At 42.4% G+C, this 16,068-nt stretch overlaps 1 long non-coding RNA gene across 2 annotated transcripts in view; it reads left to right on the top strand.

Annotated features, from left to right (window-relative positions):
- LOC137324173 (uncharacterized) overlaps nucleotides 1–12,786 on the top strand; it is a 73,534-nt gene extending 60,748 nt beyond the window's left edge. For both annotated transcript variants that reach the window (XR_010963535.1, XR_010963537.1), the window contains exons 4-5: nucleotides 2,346–2,482; nucleotides 12,323–12,786. This is a non-coding gene — a long non-coding RNA (uncharacterized lncRNA). The remainder of the gene's footprint in view (nucleotides 1–2,345; nucleotides 2,483–12,322) is intronic.
- Nucleotides 12,787–16,068: the final 3,282 nt, after the last annotated feature.

Below are 16,068 nucleotides of genomic sequence, written 5' to 3'. Positions count from 1 at the left end.
AATGAAGTCATGGAATATATAGGAATGGGACAGTTCTGATACTTGCCTTGCGACTGCTGAAAATTCTTTGAAAACCTGAATAAGTAATGTTTCCATGTCATGTGGCATAAAAGTAAGTTGAAAAAGTAGACTTGTATTTTAAAAATCCATGCTTTCACTTTACAGTTGACAAATTTCTGGACAGTGCATTGGAAAACCAGTTGGATATTTTTACGCACCTAAAGCTCCACACCATGGGGTAGAAATTGGTTCACGCCTGAACTCTGGCGCAAACCAGGCAGCAAGGTTCGTCGCGCCCGAAACTATTGCACAAGAGGACCACGCAAAATTGGTCCTCTTGCGTCATCAGGACGCGACCGAGGTGCTGGGGCCACTAGTTGTGCCCCAAGAAGCAGTGCATCAATCCTGAGGAGGATGAAGATCTTTGCTGTGGAAGTTTTGGTTTGGTTCCTTGTTGTGCAAGTTTTCTGTTTGCTAATGAGATCATTCCTGTTTACTGGACTCAAAGGTGCGTGTATTGGATCACATGATCTGATATCAGCAATATTAGTGGGGCTTTCTTCCTAGTAAATTACCCATAAATTCACAATCTGAATTTATTACGTCACAGTGTTAATAGTTTTCATTACTTGTGCATGTTACTTCTCAGTTGCCTTCAGTGTTACTTAACATAAAGTAAAACTAGCACTGATAACCAACACATATTTGATCACTAGTGAGTGCTGAGTTAGCTAACTGCAGTTGCAGTAGTGGTCAGCCAGGGTCCCCACTCCTGTTGACTGCCCAGCGACCCCTAATGAAATGTATGAGTGTGTGGATGATGGATGAGGACAGGATTGGACTTGGGCATGATAGAATAGCATCCCAATACTCACTATTTAAGCTCACAGATAAAGGACAGTCACTTGGGTGGATGCAGGAGGACTACTGGCACCCATGTACAATTATTGGAGTCTCTATCGCTTCATGTTGGTATCTTTATGTTTTAGATATGCTGGTTAAAGGCAATCTCAGAGCAGATATTTGGTGCAGGACTTCTTTTGTGACATTATGAAGTTCCGCTCACTATCAGCATGATTTTTTTTGACTGCCCTGGTGCAAAAGTCCATTATGGTGCTTGAACCCCCAAAACAAGCTAATAAGAAATCAACATTGTAAGAGTGCACAAACTCTCTCCATTAGAACATATCCCACTTGTCTAAATTCTTGTTGTTTGTCCAGCTGGGACCGCCCTCTCCATTTTGGCATTGGTTCATAGGGTTACTTGGTGCGAAATAGGAGGAATTCCAGCCCTAGTGACAGGTCTACTCCTCCATGTATGTGCCAGACTGACTGTTCAGTTATCAACAGTGCTTTGGAGAACCTCGGTCCTGTTTGGCTCAGGTATCTTATTACCAAGTCTGTCTTCACCAAGCGTGTTATCTTGGTCCCAACTTGACCTAGTTTACCAGGGAGGTTACTCAGTAGCATCCGTCTAAGGAGGGCTCAAAACCATGTTTGTGAGCTGTTTAAAAATCAACCAGTGACTAACACCATGATGATAGTGAATTATGGGTAGACTTCCCTCTTAATTAATATCAATGGATAAATCTTCATGATGACATAGGAAGTGAAGTTTCATATTAAATGTCTGCTCCGAGGCTGCCACTAAATACAGCAAAGAACAGTAATAAGAGTGAAAAGAAATGCTGATATGTACATGTAACTGCTTTATTACATTTAGAATTATAATAATTATTATAATAATTCAGTTGAATGTCCTTCCCCTTTAAACTATGCTCCAACTGCCTCCCCTGATGGGTGATAAAGATCCTCTGGTACTAACTACAGAATTTATTGTTTAAAATATCCCCCACCCCTTTCCCTCAAAGCCCTTTTGGTGGTTTGTTTCCCTCAAGGCTCCCAATGTAAGTACAACAACAACTTGCATTTATATCCCGCCTTTAACGTAATAAAAGACCCTAAGGCACTTCACAAGACCGTTATCAAACAAAATTTGACATCAAGCCACATTAGGAGATTTTAGGACAGGAGACCACAAGCTTGATCAAAGAGGAAGGTTTTAAGGAGCGTCTTAAAGGAGGTGAGAGAGGTAACGAGGCGGAGAGGTTTAGGGAAGGAATTCCAGAAGATGTACAATCACACCTGTACTGTTCTCAGACAATTGATAAATAAATCTTTGACAGATATTTGAAATACATATAATGAAAGAATTATTATACATATTTATAAACTTTCATTGTGAATTTGACTTCATTTTGACCAAATACTACAAACAAGCATGTTTTTGAAAATATTGCATGTTGTTAAGACAATTTATCTTCAGTTAAGAATTTCTATTCCAGTAGAAAACCAACTAGTCCGAACAATCCAAGATGGAAATTTCAACCTGCGCCATTGTACGTGGAATTTGCACCAGACACAGATAAACTCCAAACATTCGCAAAATAGGCAACGTATGGAACAACCTGCAAAATCAGAGGTTAGGCTCCAATACAAACACAAGGCAGCTGATGGGGGAGAAACAACTACTGTGATCACTAGGCCTCATGAGTTGCTTGCAAAGAAGAAATTAAACAACAGGAGATTTTCAGATAAACAAGTGAAACACTAACACTGATACTTAGTACATTAAACCACAAAGAGCAAAATGCTATCTACCATCAAGTGAATTGCTTGCTTGGAACATAGAAATAGGAAGCGGAGAGGGGGGAAAAGTAAGAAAATGAGAAGGGCTGTTGTCTTGTTTTCTTGATGTTCACTTTTTATATCCTAGCTGGGTGAAAGCAGTAAAGCTTCAATAAAGCAGTTACATAAAATCTATTTGGTGTCTACTTTAAATGCAATTAAAAATATGCGCGATGCAAAAGGATACCGGCTAGACAATGGATAGTCATAGAAATTTAATAGAATTCGGAAGGAATGTCACATTTATTTTGAAGCTTAGATGACTGTCTCACTTAGTGATATCCATCACGTACGGCTGAAGCTATCATTCAGGTTTCCATGCTAGACGTCAGCTTTGTTCACAGTGCTGGTGCCATGCGGTATGTGGGATATGCACTGTAATTGTATATCGGATTACAAGCAAAAGGGGAATTGCAAACCATCAGTAACAGAGAAGTTGATGACATCCAATGGTGGTGTGCGGCATTCTGCTCACATATCCTGATATGATAAACTGCGTCCTTGAAGGGGAGGGTGGAGGATAAGAAAACTACTAGAATCCTCTGCATGGAAGCTCTCAGAACTCTATCGCTCTGAGTAGATGAGATTTTTCTTTCTTTATTGTCCCAACTGCTCTTTGAATCATCCCATTGCAGCACATAATGGGTGCAAGGGAAGGTACACTATTTAAATACAGTTTCACTTATTTTGAATAATGTTGTTATAATACTCTTGTATAATAATAGCATTATTTTCATGGGAGAGAAAATGAACAAACTGCATTTTACACCATAGTAAACAATCAAGTAGATCTGAAATAGACTGTATGCAGAGATGAAAATGGTGTTACAATATAAATAATATCCCTGTCTATATTGTCACAATCAGCTCTGAGCTACTTAAATTAATGCCCATTGTCACAATTCCCATTTCTGCATGGTTTTCCATAATTCATGAGATTCCCAATAAAGAAGCAAATAGTGAACAAGGAATTCCTGAGATTTTGTGAGGTAAAGGATTTCTAATGTGCCCTAGAGAGGGAGCTAGAGGAGGGAGAGTGTCACAGGCCTGACCACAGACAAGGAAGGAGGGAACCAGAGGTCAGCCACAGGGAGGGAGGGAGCTAGAGGAGAGAGGGAGTCAGAGGCCTGGCCACTGACAAAGAGTTAGGGGAAGGAGGGAGTCACAGGCCTGGCCACAGAGAGGGAGCTAGGGGAGAGAGGGAGACAGAGGCTTGGCTACAGACAAAGAGCTAGGGGAAGAAGGGAGACAGAGGCCTGGCCACAGACAAAGAGTTAGGGGAAGGAGAGAGACAGAGGCCTGGTCACAGACAAAGAGTTAGGGGAAGGAGGGAATCACAGGCCTGGCCACAGGGAGGGAGCTAGGGGAGAGAGGGAGACAGAGGCCTGGCCACAGACAAAGAGTTAGGGGAAGAAGGGAGACAGAGGCCTGGCCACAGACAAAGAGTTAGGGGAAGGAGAGAGTCAGAGGCCTGGCCACAGGGAGGGAGCTAGAGGAGAGAGGGACTCAGAGGCCTGGCCACAGACAAAGAGTTAGGGGAAGGAGAGAGTCAGAGGCCTGGCCACAGGGAGGGAGCTAGAGGAGAGAGGGACTCAGAGGCCTGGCCACAGACAAAGAGTTAGGGGAAGGAGGGAATCACAGGCCTGGCCACAGGAAGGAAGCTAGGGGAGAGAGGGAGACAGAGGCCTGGCCACAGACAGGGAGCTGGTCGAAGGAGGGACTCAGAGGCCTGGCCACAGAGAGGAAGCTAGAGGAGAGAGGGAGACAGAGGCCTGGCCACAGACAGGGTGTTAGCACCTGCATTTGCAGAGGAGATAGGCCTAATGCTAGTTTCAGGCATACATCCTGGATGACTCCAGGGGCACCCTAACCAGTTTGGCATGCGGTGCTCTCCTGGTGTGGAATGAGCGCGCTCAGTGCATGCCATATGGGACCTTTCAGCGCCCATTTTGGAATTATAGCAGGACCAGCTACAGCAGAATCAAACTAAGCCTTTGGAAAACACTACCATCATCTTTCTATATATGGATTCTACTGTATTTGCAACTATACTTTTTATGCACGTATATTGGGAGGTTTCATGTCTCCTCACATAATTGCCAACCACTCACATTTTGAGCGAGCATGAGCGTTCACTTCCACCAAGGTTACAATTCTCAGGACTTTAAACGTCGCCCCACAACATTTTATGAATGATCTCTTTTGTGCATACACTCGCATTGTAAATGTGCTGAAACAGCTACTCGCTATGCATTATAGAGTAAATGTCATCCAGGGACTCGCGCTGTTTCTTGAGACTTGTGTGAGAAAAAAGGTGAAATCAGAAGGGGTCGGAGGGGATATTGAGAATCAGTGAGAAAGAAAAGATAAAACAGAAAGACAAGAAAAATCTGAAGTGCTGGAGAAACAAAAGAAGAACTGCATGTGAATGAAATTTGGTGTGGGCCAAGAGGGAAAACGGAAGCACACTTTTGATATGGAAGATCACAGGAAGATGTTGATGGCAGAAGAGGGGGGAAAAAAGGACATTGAGAAGTAAGAAAAGATGATTTTACTTTGACCAAGAAATGTCTAGGACAGACTAAGACAAGAGGGTGTGACTGATGCTATGTCACTATTTCGAAAATAAAAGACACAGGGTTTGAAATTCAGAGTCTCACAATCGACCACCAGAAGTATGGCAGCAGTGCAAGACCTCCGCCTGCCCAATCAGCCCAGTGGTGACCCCGTTGGAACCCATAAGGTCAGCAAATTAAAATATTGCCGTACAGGAGAGTGATGTAAATATGATTCTGAATGAAATTAGGCACGGGGGGGGGGGGGGGGTGGTGGGGTGGGGGTTACAAGAGTAGGAGTGGATATCAAGCAACTTGCAAGTACCACAGCCAGAACCATGTGGAAGGAAATGGCACAGGGCTGAGGTTTAATGACCTCACAAGGACAGCAAAGATAAGTGTGATGGCAGCAAGCAGCTCTTAATGTATATTTTGTACATTTCAGACATTAGACCTACATTTACCCTAAAAATTACATTCACAAATCTAAGGGTATCATCCAATTCATCAAATGATCCATGGTGACACCTGCTCATGAAAGACTTCAATTCAATGAATACGGCATCCGGGATTTCATCCTGCCTGTCGAAACCTCGCCACTTTGTTGAGAATTTCATAAGACGAGTGATGAAAATTCTCAAATAGTTGTTGAATTAAGTAGTCTGTAACTGACAATAACAGATATTTTTTGTCATGCAAGGAAATATGTGCACAGTTCCTGCGAAGGACATGGAGGAAGAGGCAATGAGAATCATGAAAACTCACTCAGCAATGCTGTAGGGGATGGAGACATGGGAGGACCTGCATCCACAGATGGCTTGTATTGATTAAGTGCTCCTGGTCAATGATCAGGAATGGTTTCTCTTTTCTGAGGCTAATACCCTGAGGATTCTCTTACATGAGTCTAAATGTGGACTACAGGCAACTCATTACATTTTTAATAATTCTTATCATTACAGAAACCGGAAGCTAGAAAGATGCAGCAGAAGAGATTAAGGGCTGATTTGATAGAAGCATTTGAAATTCTGAAGGGATGGGATAGAGTAGATAAAAATAGATTGTTTCCAGTGGTTGAGGGTCTAGAACGAGAGAAAATATATCAATAAATAGTCTCTCTTTATTTGTATTTCATTATACCAGGCCGCATCCTAGTGAACCTGTGCTGTACCTTCTCTATTATCTTAACATCCTTCCTGTAGTGTAAAGCCCAAAGCTACACACACTACTCCAACTGTGGTCGTACTGAGGCTTTATATAGATTCAATATTACATCTGGACTTAAATATTCTATACCTCTTGCCAGTATTCCATTAGCTTTTTATTGGCCTTATCCCCTTGAGATGCTGCTTTTAATGTTTTGCGAACCTGAAAGAAAGAATGAACTTGCATTTATATAGCATCTTTCATGACCTCAGATTATCCCAAAGTGCTTCACAGTTAATTAAGTACTTTTGAAGTGTAGTAAATGCGGCAGCCTATTTGCAAACAGCAAGGTCCAACAAACAGCAATGAGATAACTGACCAGCTAAGTTGCTTTAGTTATATTGGTTGAGAGATAAATATTGGCCAGGACACTGGGAGTACTCCCCTGCTCTTTTTTGAATAGTTCCATGGGATCTTTTACCAGCTGAGAGGGCCCAGAAATTTGAAGGTGCTGCATCCTTTTTACAGGTGTAATATGGCAGGCATCGTGGCTGCTCTCATTCCGCACTGTAACTACTCTGCCTGCCATATTGGTAAGGGCTGCACAGTAGCCCTCCAAGGTGCATGCCTGAAACTGGCGTTAGGCCCATTGCATAGGGGCCTTACACCTGTTTCAGGCCCCTTTGCTAAATTGGACTGCAAATGACCTCAGCGTACAATGCATGCTGCAGTCACTTTATCCAGGCTATCAGCAGCCAATCTTTAAATCGAACCCTGAGGCTACCACCCACAAGGTAAATTAAATGTTCGATAGGGTAGACACAAAGGGGACAATTTTAACCCGCAAGATGGCCGGGGGGGTTAAATTCTTAAAAATGTGAAACCAGGGCTCTGGAAACTGACAGCTGAAGGGAGGCGAGAACTGCCGAATCCAGCAGGTAAGTGCTTTTTATAGACTGCTTGTGGGCCAGAAGAAGCAGGAGTGCTTCCCCACGGCCCCCCAAGCCAACCTGCCGTGACCTGCCTCCCTCCCCGTTATCTCCAGACCCCCTCTGCGCGATCTTCTGATCAACCCCCACCCCCTCCATGATCCAACTCACCCCATGATCTCCAGGCTGACCCAGATCTCCAGGCCGAACTCCAATCTCCAGGCTGACTCTCCGATGATCCCCCACCCCGTGATCTCCAGGCTGAACCCCGATCTCCAGGCTGACCCCCCCCCCACCATCCGATCCCCCCCACGATCTCCAGGCCGACCCCCGATATCCAGGCGATCCCCAATCTCCAGGCCTACACCCCCACGATCTGACCCTCCCCCCCGATCTCCAGGCTGACCCCCAATCTCCAGGCCGATCCCCAATCTCCAGGCCTACACCCCCACGATCTGAACTACCCCTCCCCTCGCCGATCTCCAGGCCATCCCCCCCATGATCCGACCCGCCACTGCGATCTCCAGGCCGATCCTGATCTCCCCCCACCCCCCAACGTTCCTCGTGCATTCGAGTTTCCCGGCTACTACAAGTCGCCCCCGCACCCTCCTCACCTCCCCGTACATATCAGGGCCAAAGAAACGTTTTCCTCAGGTGGGGGAATCCAGAACATGGGGCACAATCTTAAAATTAGAGCTAGGCCAGATAGTAGAAAAATTAGGAAGTTCTTTTTCACACAAAGGGTAATGAAAATCTGGAACTCTCTCCCCTGAAAAGGCTGTGGATACTGGGTCAGTTGGAATTTTCAAAACTGAGATCAATAGATTTTTGTTAGGTTGGGTTATCAAGGGATATGAAGAAAACAGGTAAATAGAGTTGAGGTACAGATCAGCCATGATCTAATTAAGTGGCGGAACAGGCTCAAAGGCTAAAAGGCCTACTCCTCTTCCTATACATGACAACGATCTGTGTCTCTACAGGGACAGACATCGTTTGGGACCCCTATTCGCCCTATCCACCTTTGTGGCCCAAATCAGCAGTGAAAGCTCCTCTCCCCTTAAACCCCACTCTTTCTGAGTCTGGTGAATAAAGTGCAGGAGAGATCCTGATCTTCCTTTTCACTCTACTTCCAGCGATACTGATCCTGACAGTCGTCTCTTCATACTGGAGTCGGGAACTGTTGTCACTAATAAAAATCCTGGAATCCAATGTAATAGAATGGACTTTAACTTATTCATTGGTCATAAATCTTTACTCAGGGTCTTTCCAGTTGTACATTGTTTTTTGAGTTTTCATTTTTTTGGAGCTGTGCTAAGTTTTCTAGGTTATTATACTGGAGAGAGGGAATGAGAGGCCTGGCAGAGGGAGGGATCTAGGAGAGACAGTCAGAGGCTGTCTACAGAAATGGAGCTGGGAAGAAGGGGAGGCAATATTGTTGTTGCAATGTAGTGGGAAAAGAGGACAGAAAAGAAACACAAGAATAAAGAGTCCAAGAAGAAAAAGTAGCAGGAAGGAGAAACAATATTGATAAAACAGATTGAAGCAAGATAGAAATACGTGCAGATTATAAATATCATAGTTTAAAGCCTTAAAATTCCTGTATGGACTTATGAAGAAAAAAGTATAGGACAAGTTACATCTCTTCCTGGTGTGCTTATACAAACATATACTGGGAAATGTTCAGGAAAACAGAACAAACGCACAGGGACGAAATATGACCTAGAAAAATCCAATCAGGATATGGGAGCATTGCTGAAATGATACTTTAAAAAAAAACATACTTTCAAACAAAGGCTGATTTGTTCAACCATACAGATACACACCTGCCAGGGTAATTGGAAGTGGACAAACTACCTGCCCGTGTGCTTGCTTGTCTGTCTATCTATCTATAAAATACAGCTTTAATTGTATTTTTCCCTCTCATTGTCCTTTGCAGCAGATCCATTTTTCCCATGCTCCCTTTATTGTCGACCCCACTGCTCTCTCACACAGCTTCATGCAGCTCTCGTATTTAGTCTGAAGATGAAAGATTCCTTAATGATTTCTGTATTGCACTGCCATCACCGCAGGCTGTAAAAAATGACCTTGTACTGGTGAAATTTATTATGTAAAAACTTTGTTGAACTCTGCGCAAAGGTTGAAGTAAGGGAGAGGTCATACAGTTATAAACAAGCTTACAACTTACATTTAATAAATATTGTATCATTTGTGCCACAGTTTAAGACTTTTATTATTCTGTGGTTTAACTAAAAGGTATTTATAAATAGAAGTTACTCATTAATCACAAATTTGACTAATTTGCTTTTTGTAGGCGTTTACCAGCCAGTCCTACATATTCCGTTTACTCTGCAGTGTCTGGATTCAGGCACAATAAGAAAAGAGTCATAATTCACTTTTTGCCATATCAATCATCTGTAAAGATTGATAGAGCTGTTCTGTGCACTGAATGAACTAATTATTTCATTGCATAAGCCATGAATTCATGCATTACACATAAGAAGTGATAGAAAAAAACAGGACTTTGTCAACAGACTTTCGTGAAAAGAAACATTGTCGTTTAAATACCAGTCAAGTAGTTTCGAATCAGTCGTGGAAGGTTTAGGCTGTGGCCTTGTAGCAGGTTTTATTGAGGCAACACATAACATCTTGATGATGTTTTCCTGTTGAGCTGCGTGAGTGCACGAAGAGAATGAATCCATTCATTTCTCGGCTTTTCGCTTTTTCTGCTCTCTGCTGGGTACCTGCAGTACTTTCTGTTGGATTAAGATCCTGATTTAAAAAATGACTAATCGAACTGGTGTAATTCATTAAATGCTACCAGTGGAGCAAGCTGTGAATTCTCCGAATATAGGGATGCAGGGGTTTACAAAATTAAATTTGTTTTAACTTTTCGATGACTATGCAGACTGATTTTTTTTTAATTAATAAAAGAAATCAAAATTCCCTCAATGGTTGAGTGAGTAAATGCACTGCCTGGAGTGCTGCTGGACCTTACAAACTGGAAGGCCCTGGTCTGTGCTGAACTAGCTAATTGTAGCTGAGGTGGCAGTAGAGGTGCGACAGTTGGCCTCTGCATCACTATAGTAAGAAAGAACAAAATAAGCCAGGGTTCCTGCTCCTGATTCTGTTCCTATCCTGCGTAGAAAGTGCTTGAGTAAATGTTAAGTGAGGCCAGGAATGGCCAGGGCTGTGATGCCCAATTGGTTGAATAGCTGTATAGCTGTATACATTCACACATAAAGGACAGTTAGTTGGACAAGGAAATGGCAGACAGCTGGCACCTGTGGAATTATATCCGAGCATGTGTCAGCATCTTCAGGAGAGGAGAGAAAAAAATTTGGAAGAGGAACCAAAACATTAAATTGAAATTGTTTTTACGAGACCAATTTGTTACATGTTCTGTGCCAATTTAGAGAAAACATTAAAAGCATGGAGGCCTAGTGACTGTTGGTGATGTATTGGCCATACATCTACATGGCCCAGTTTCAGATCTTAGCTGCTGTTAATCACCAGACTTACCAGTTGTTGCCTGTGACCTTCAACGCTGAACTGTTCCAGCTCCGTGGATGGTGTGAGGAAGAGGAACTGTCAGCACCAATCCCGCACCTATCAGACAACTTGACTATCTTGTCATCCGAGAAAGAGGAAGGAGATTGATGTTGTGAGACAGCAGTGGATAGCTGACCCATGTGTTTCTCTCTCCTGCTCACAGAATCTACCCAGTGGTTAAGTCAAAAACTGTTGATAATTATCCAATAAGGTCAAATGAAAATCTTTATTTGTAGGATTCCTCGATAGCTCAGTGAGTAAATGTGCCATGTGGTATTGAGGGCATAAGATATTTTAGGAGCAATAAAAGACCATTAGAGTCAACAAGCTGTCTCTTGTTACAAAACAAGAAGATCCCTCATTCAGCCCCTGACTTGTGCTTAGTTAGCTGATCGCAGCCTAAGTGTTGTTAAAGTTAGGGACACAAGAAATGGGCTCAGTGCCTCGAGGCCAGGCAGAGGAAAAATCAGTTGTGATTCCTGCTCCTGAACGCTATTCAGTGATACCTGCTGGAAATGTGTGTGGAGGTTGTCTGAGCACAGTATTGAGCTCAGCTCCACACACAAATAACCACTCAACACTCACTAAGTTCAGACATGAAGAATGGGCATGATGCCAAGGGACTGAAAGCTCTCGTGGAACAGCTTGTGTGAGCATCTTCAGCAAAGGAGAGAAAACTAGAAAAAAAACCTAAATGTGTTTCTAAGATCGAACTACAGCTACTGAACCGCCTGTATAGGACAATTTAAGTACAAAGTTAAAATCCAGGTTGAAAAGCCTCAGGGAGGAAATTGGTATGCGTTCCGCTCGTTGCTCGGGCATAAAATGGGTGCCTGATCTCTGGGCACGGGATCCTGCACCCAATATGCACCACCGGCATGGCTGCTGCCATATTGGTCCTCGTTGCTTTTAGGGTCCCTGGCACCCGTCTGAAAACAGTGTTGGTCCAATTTAAACATGCAAAGAAGGGACCTGGGCCGTGCCTGCCCTGACTAGTTTTTCCAGTTCTATAGTAGCCTATTCAGTGGTCCTTAAAGGGACCACCGGATGCCCCAGAAAAAAAGGCAGTAATTTTTTTTTAAACTTACATTTATGTGGAGCTGAGGGGAGCAGATATTCGTCCAGATATACATTTCTGGTACTCCCTTGGTGGGAGCAGAAGTCTGTCTGAAAGTTTTTATTTGTTTTTAGCAATTCCATTTTAAACTTGTTCTTAATGGTTTTTATTTTTGACATGCAACACACATGCACTTTCCATTCATAGCAGCAGCCAGAGAGCTGTTGGTGACATATTCTCTTTCTGGTTGCAATGCATTGTGCTTCGTTGTGCGTGGGTAGGGTTGGTGCTGCTGATTATATAATTTGCTTGTGTCTTCAGCTAGGGGAGGGATGGAGAGATTGGCAGAGGTCCTGGCTTTTGAATGAAATGCTAATCTGAAGTTCTGTTTGCCTGTTCAGGTAGATTCCATGGCACAGCACTATTCAAAGAAGAGCAGTGGAGTACTCCCGGTGTCTTGGCCAACATTTAAACTACAATCAACACCATCAAAGCACATTAACTTGTCATTTATTTTTGTGGGATCTTGCTATGTGCAAATTAGCCAACACATTTACCTCCATAACAGTGACTGCATTTCAAAAGTAATTAATTGACTGTGAAGCACTTTGGGCTCTCCTAAAGATGTGAAACGTGCTATATAAATGGATGTTATTTCTTTTCTATTACGGCTGCGTTAGAATTACATTGCAGAAGTTTGCTCTGAAGCAGATGTATAAAGAGAATGTATTTTGGCTTTCAGAGAATTAGTGTCACGTGACTAAGATTGGAATGTTTATTATTTACTCGAGCAGTTGCTAGATGCTTCTTTGAGCTGTTGTGAAGTCAAATGCCGTTTAGTTTCTTCTTGTCAATAAATCTGTTTAAAAACCAAGACAAGTCTCAGATCTAGTCACATGATACAATCTGTGCACATCTGCCACAGTGATGATTCACCCCAGCATCAAAATGATAATGTTGAGCAGACTTTGTGAAGCAGGGTGATTCCTGATATGGTGACCACAGCCATTTAAGATTACATTGCTCCTAAGTGATTCGCTTTTCCCTGCAGCAGCTTTTATTTTTCAGAATAATAATGCATATTGTGTACAAGTTGACCTGGAAGTTCAGGTAGTAGGCCAATTTTCCAGTAAAGGCTAATGGTGAATCTGAAATGAAATCTATCTGAAACTACCTGCCAGTGCCACTCAAGCAGAAAGCTCCCAAATACAGGTTTAAAGAGAGGGCCCCCTATCTGTGCTTTGTGTTGTGAATCTGATTCTGATTACCACTGTTCTCAAGGGAGATGGAGGGATTGTTACCAGCCATTAAGCAATGAGGAGCCATGTGTTTCCCATGGTTTTTCAAAGGCTGGGGATTGTCTTGACATGAGCTGAGGCTGAGTAGATACAGTTTGCTTTACTTATTTCTAATGTTCTTTCTATGATTCTCTTCACTTCACAGCAGCAGCTCTGATAGGTTCACCATAGTGAAGGGTTAAAATTAGATAAAAGTGAGAAGGGTAGTCAGGCAGAACTGATTTCTACAAAAGGTAATAACTTGTGGAATAAGTTGCCAAGGAAGACCATTAAAGCAAACAGTAGCCTACCAACAGTCACTGTCAAGGCTCAAACATGAAGAATAGCAATTTGGGTGCAAATTTCAGGGGGCTGCCAGCACTTGTAGGCCAGCATGAGTCAGGAGAATAGAGAAAAAAGGGAGGAAATTAGAAAAAAATAGGGTTTTTTTTTCCAACTCTCTCCTACCTGCAATCCCGAAAAAGCAAACTCATGCTGTGTTGGGATATCACCCAACCTAGTTAGGACTAACAGCCTCTGTCTATTCCTAAAAAAAATCTTTTGTGGTGTGGAGAGGCTGAATCTGGAAGCCTCCCAAAGCTCGTGGCTTATATGCTTTACTTTCCATTGCTCATCTACTATTTACTCACTCATTCATTCCCTCGTGCACACAAAGAGTGATGGGGTAGAAAAGATACAGAAGCTAGATGTTATGGTACAGATCAGGGGCTGATAGAGGACAGACACTGGTACAGTAGGTAAGTATGGTTTCTACGTGAACAATATTTTCTGGCTGTTTTACCTCCCTTCTAGAAGTTTTTCCATCTGCTCTGATGTCAAGGACTGTAAATATGGTCTGGTGCCTGGTGGTCTGCCCAGCCCACAGCACAGCAGAATCAGCCCCGTTACTGAAACTGCTATTTGCTATTAGGCTGCTATCTGTTCAATGGAATAACCATTAATTACAATAATTATAATGTGATTTTCAGGAGCTATGCAAATTTTTTAGAGCAGAACTTAACATGAAAAATGAGAGGATAAATCTTGTGATTGCACATTCCCATTGCAGAGTCTTGTCTTCCAGGAGCACGTATCAGGAAATCACAGATACAGAAATCCATCGGATAATTTACTCTCAGGAGCCAACTTTAGGAATAAGAGACTCAGACTTTCTACTATTCTAAATGATTCTTTCCCAGCACCACAAAACTGTGAACCTCCCTCAATCTTTTCTTCTTCCTATAATTTTCAGGCTTTTAAAATCTAATCACTACATCTTAACTCACCTTCTTTCCGTTCCCTGAAATTTAAATTAGATGGGTTAATGTCTCTGCTAAACAGCAGAGAGGAATTTCAGACAAACGCATTAAAGGGAAAATTCAACAAGGCGAGCAGTCATGTAAAAGTTTACTCAGTGGTTTCCATCCAAGTTATTGTTAGTCATAATATTGTAACCTACTGTTCATACTGAATAGTACTGGTTTTTATGAAAAAGAACAAAATTCTAATCTTAAAATTGTTGTATAGTTTCCTGGTAACACTGAGATAGTGAAAGTATGAATAATACCTAACTCTCTGACTACCACATTTGGACTTGATCCTAATCAAATGCGAATAAGAAATTGATTCTAAAAGTTCTATAAATTGAGAAATAATCAATTTGACTTTTAGCAATTCTATGTTTGTCTATTTTCAGCATTTGCAGTGTACTCTCCTCCTTCAAATTTGTTATCCTCCTTAGGAGGGGTAGGAAGATTTAGTCCAGGAATATCTGCACAGACATCATCAATACAGCTTCTTGGTGCGGGACCTTCCTTACTTTCCTTCCCAGCTTTCTCTATCTTCCTTTCTCAGATCCATTATCCAAGATTGATCAACTCAGCTCCTGGGGGAAGTGGGAGTGCAGCATTAGTTGAGGATCCTGTGAACCAACAGTATGGTTAGTGGACCTCCGCTAGCTCAGTAAAAACCAATACACAGAAAATTGTCATCTTCTATAAATATTAAGAAAAAGAAAATATATTTCAGCGCTCAAAAGGTTAAAAAGAAGTGGCCAAGCGTACATGTAAGCATTATTAAATCATAAATGGAGCCATTCCTACTGTTTTCAATTATAACCCCATGGAAATATTGTTAGAACTACCTTTATTATTTTTGACTGTATTTTTTTGTACCCCACCAGTACCTCATACTCTCCACTCAGCAGGAGGTTGCATTACATACTGATTTATCATTCCCAATGATTCATGATTAATCCTACAATAGATATTGAAAGGGATGATGAAAATTAACGGAATGTTTTAGCAAACCCACCCGTCATCTTTCAGTTTATGAGGGTTGAATGCAGTTGCTTGTTTAGTATCCCCTGGGCTCTCGGTACTGGCGTTGGATGTCACCACATGTGCTGCATTGCAGAATAGGGGCTCCAATGATTCTAAAAAAAAATGGATTAGAAAAGCCTGAGATCTCATCTGCACTGCATTAGGATGATAATCGCACTCTTCATAAGCAACAGAAAGGGAAAAAAAAACTTCTGTTCTTCTAGTCATCATTTTCTGACTTCAAGACTCTGCGCAGCTCATGCTTGGATTTCCAATACGTGCTTCTAGGAGGTGAGGCGAGGCTCCCCGCCAGAGGTGTCAATTTGGAAAATTACCCCTACTATGTTAAAAAAAACTCCGCCATTGCACATTCAATACATCCCCTTCGTCTATCTCATTAGTTATCTCCACCACCACCCCCCCCCCCACCACCACCTCTTTTTAAGCTATATGTCATTCTCCAGCCAAGAGGACAGGTTGGTAACTTGGTTGCAGGCCTCTGTCACTGCTGCTTAGTTGTGAGGACATATGAGATTACATCCTAGACAG

This window comes from Heptranchias perlo, chromosome 8, assembly GCF_035084215.1.
Source record: "Heptranchias perlo isolate sHepPer1 chromosome 8, sHepPer1.hap1, whole genome shotgun sequence".
NCBI classification, from domain to species: domain Eukaryota; kingdom Metazoa; phylum Chordata; class Chondrichthyes; order Hexanchiformes; family Hexanchidae; genus Heptranchias; species Heptranchias perlo.
Note: the sequence above shows the minus strand (reverse complement) of the source record. Positions and strands in the feature narration are given on the sequence as shown.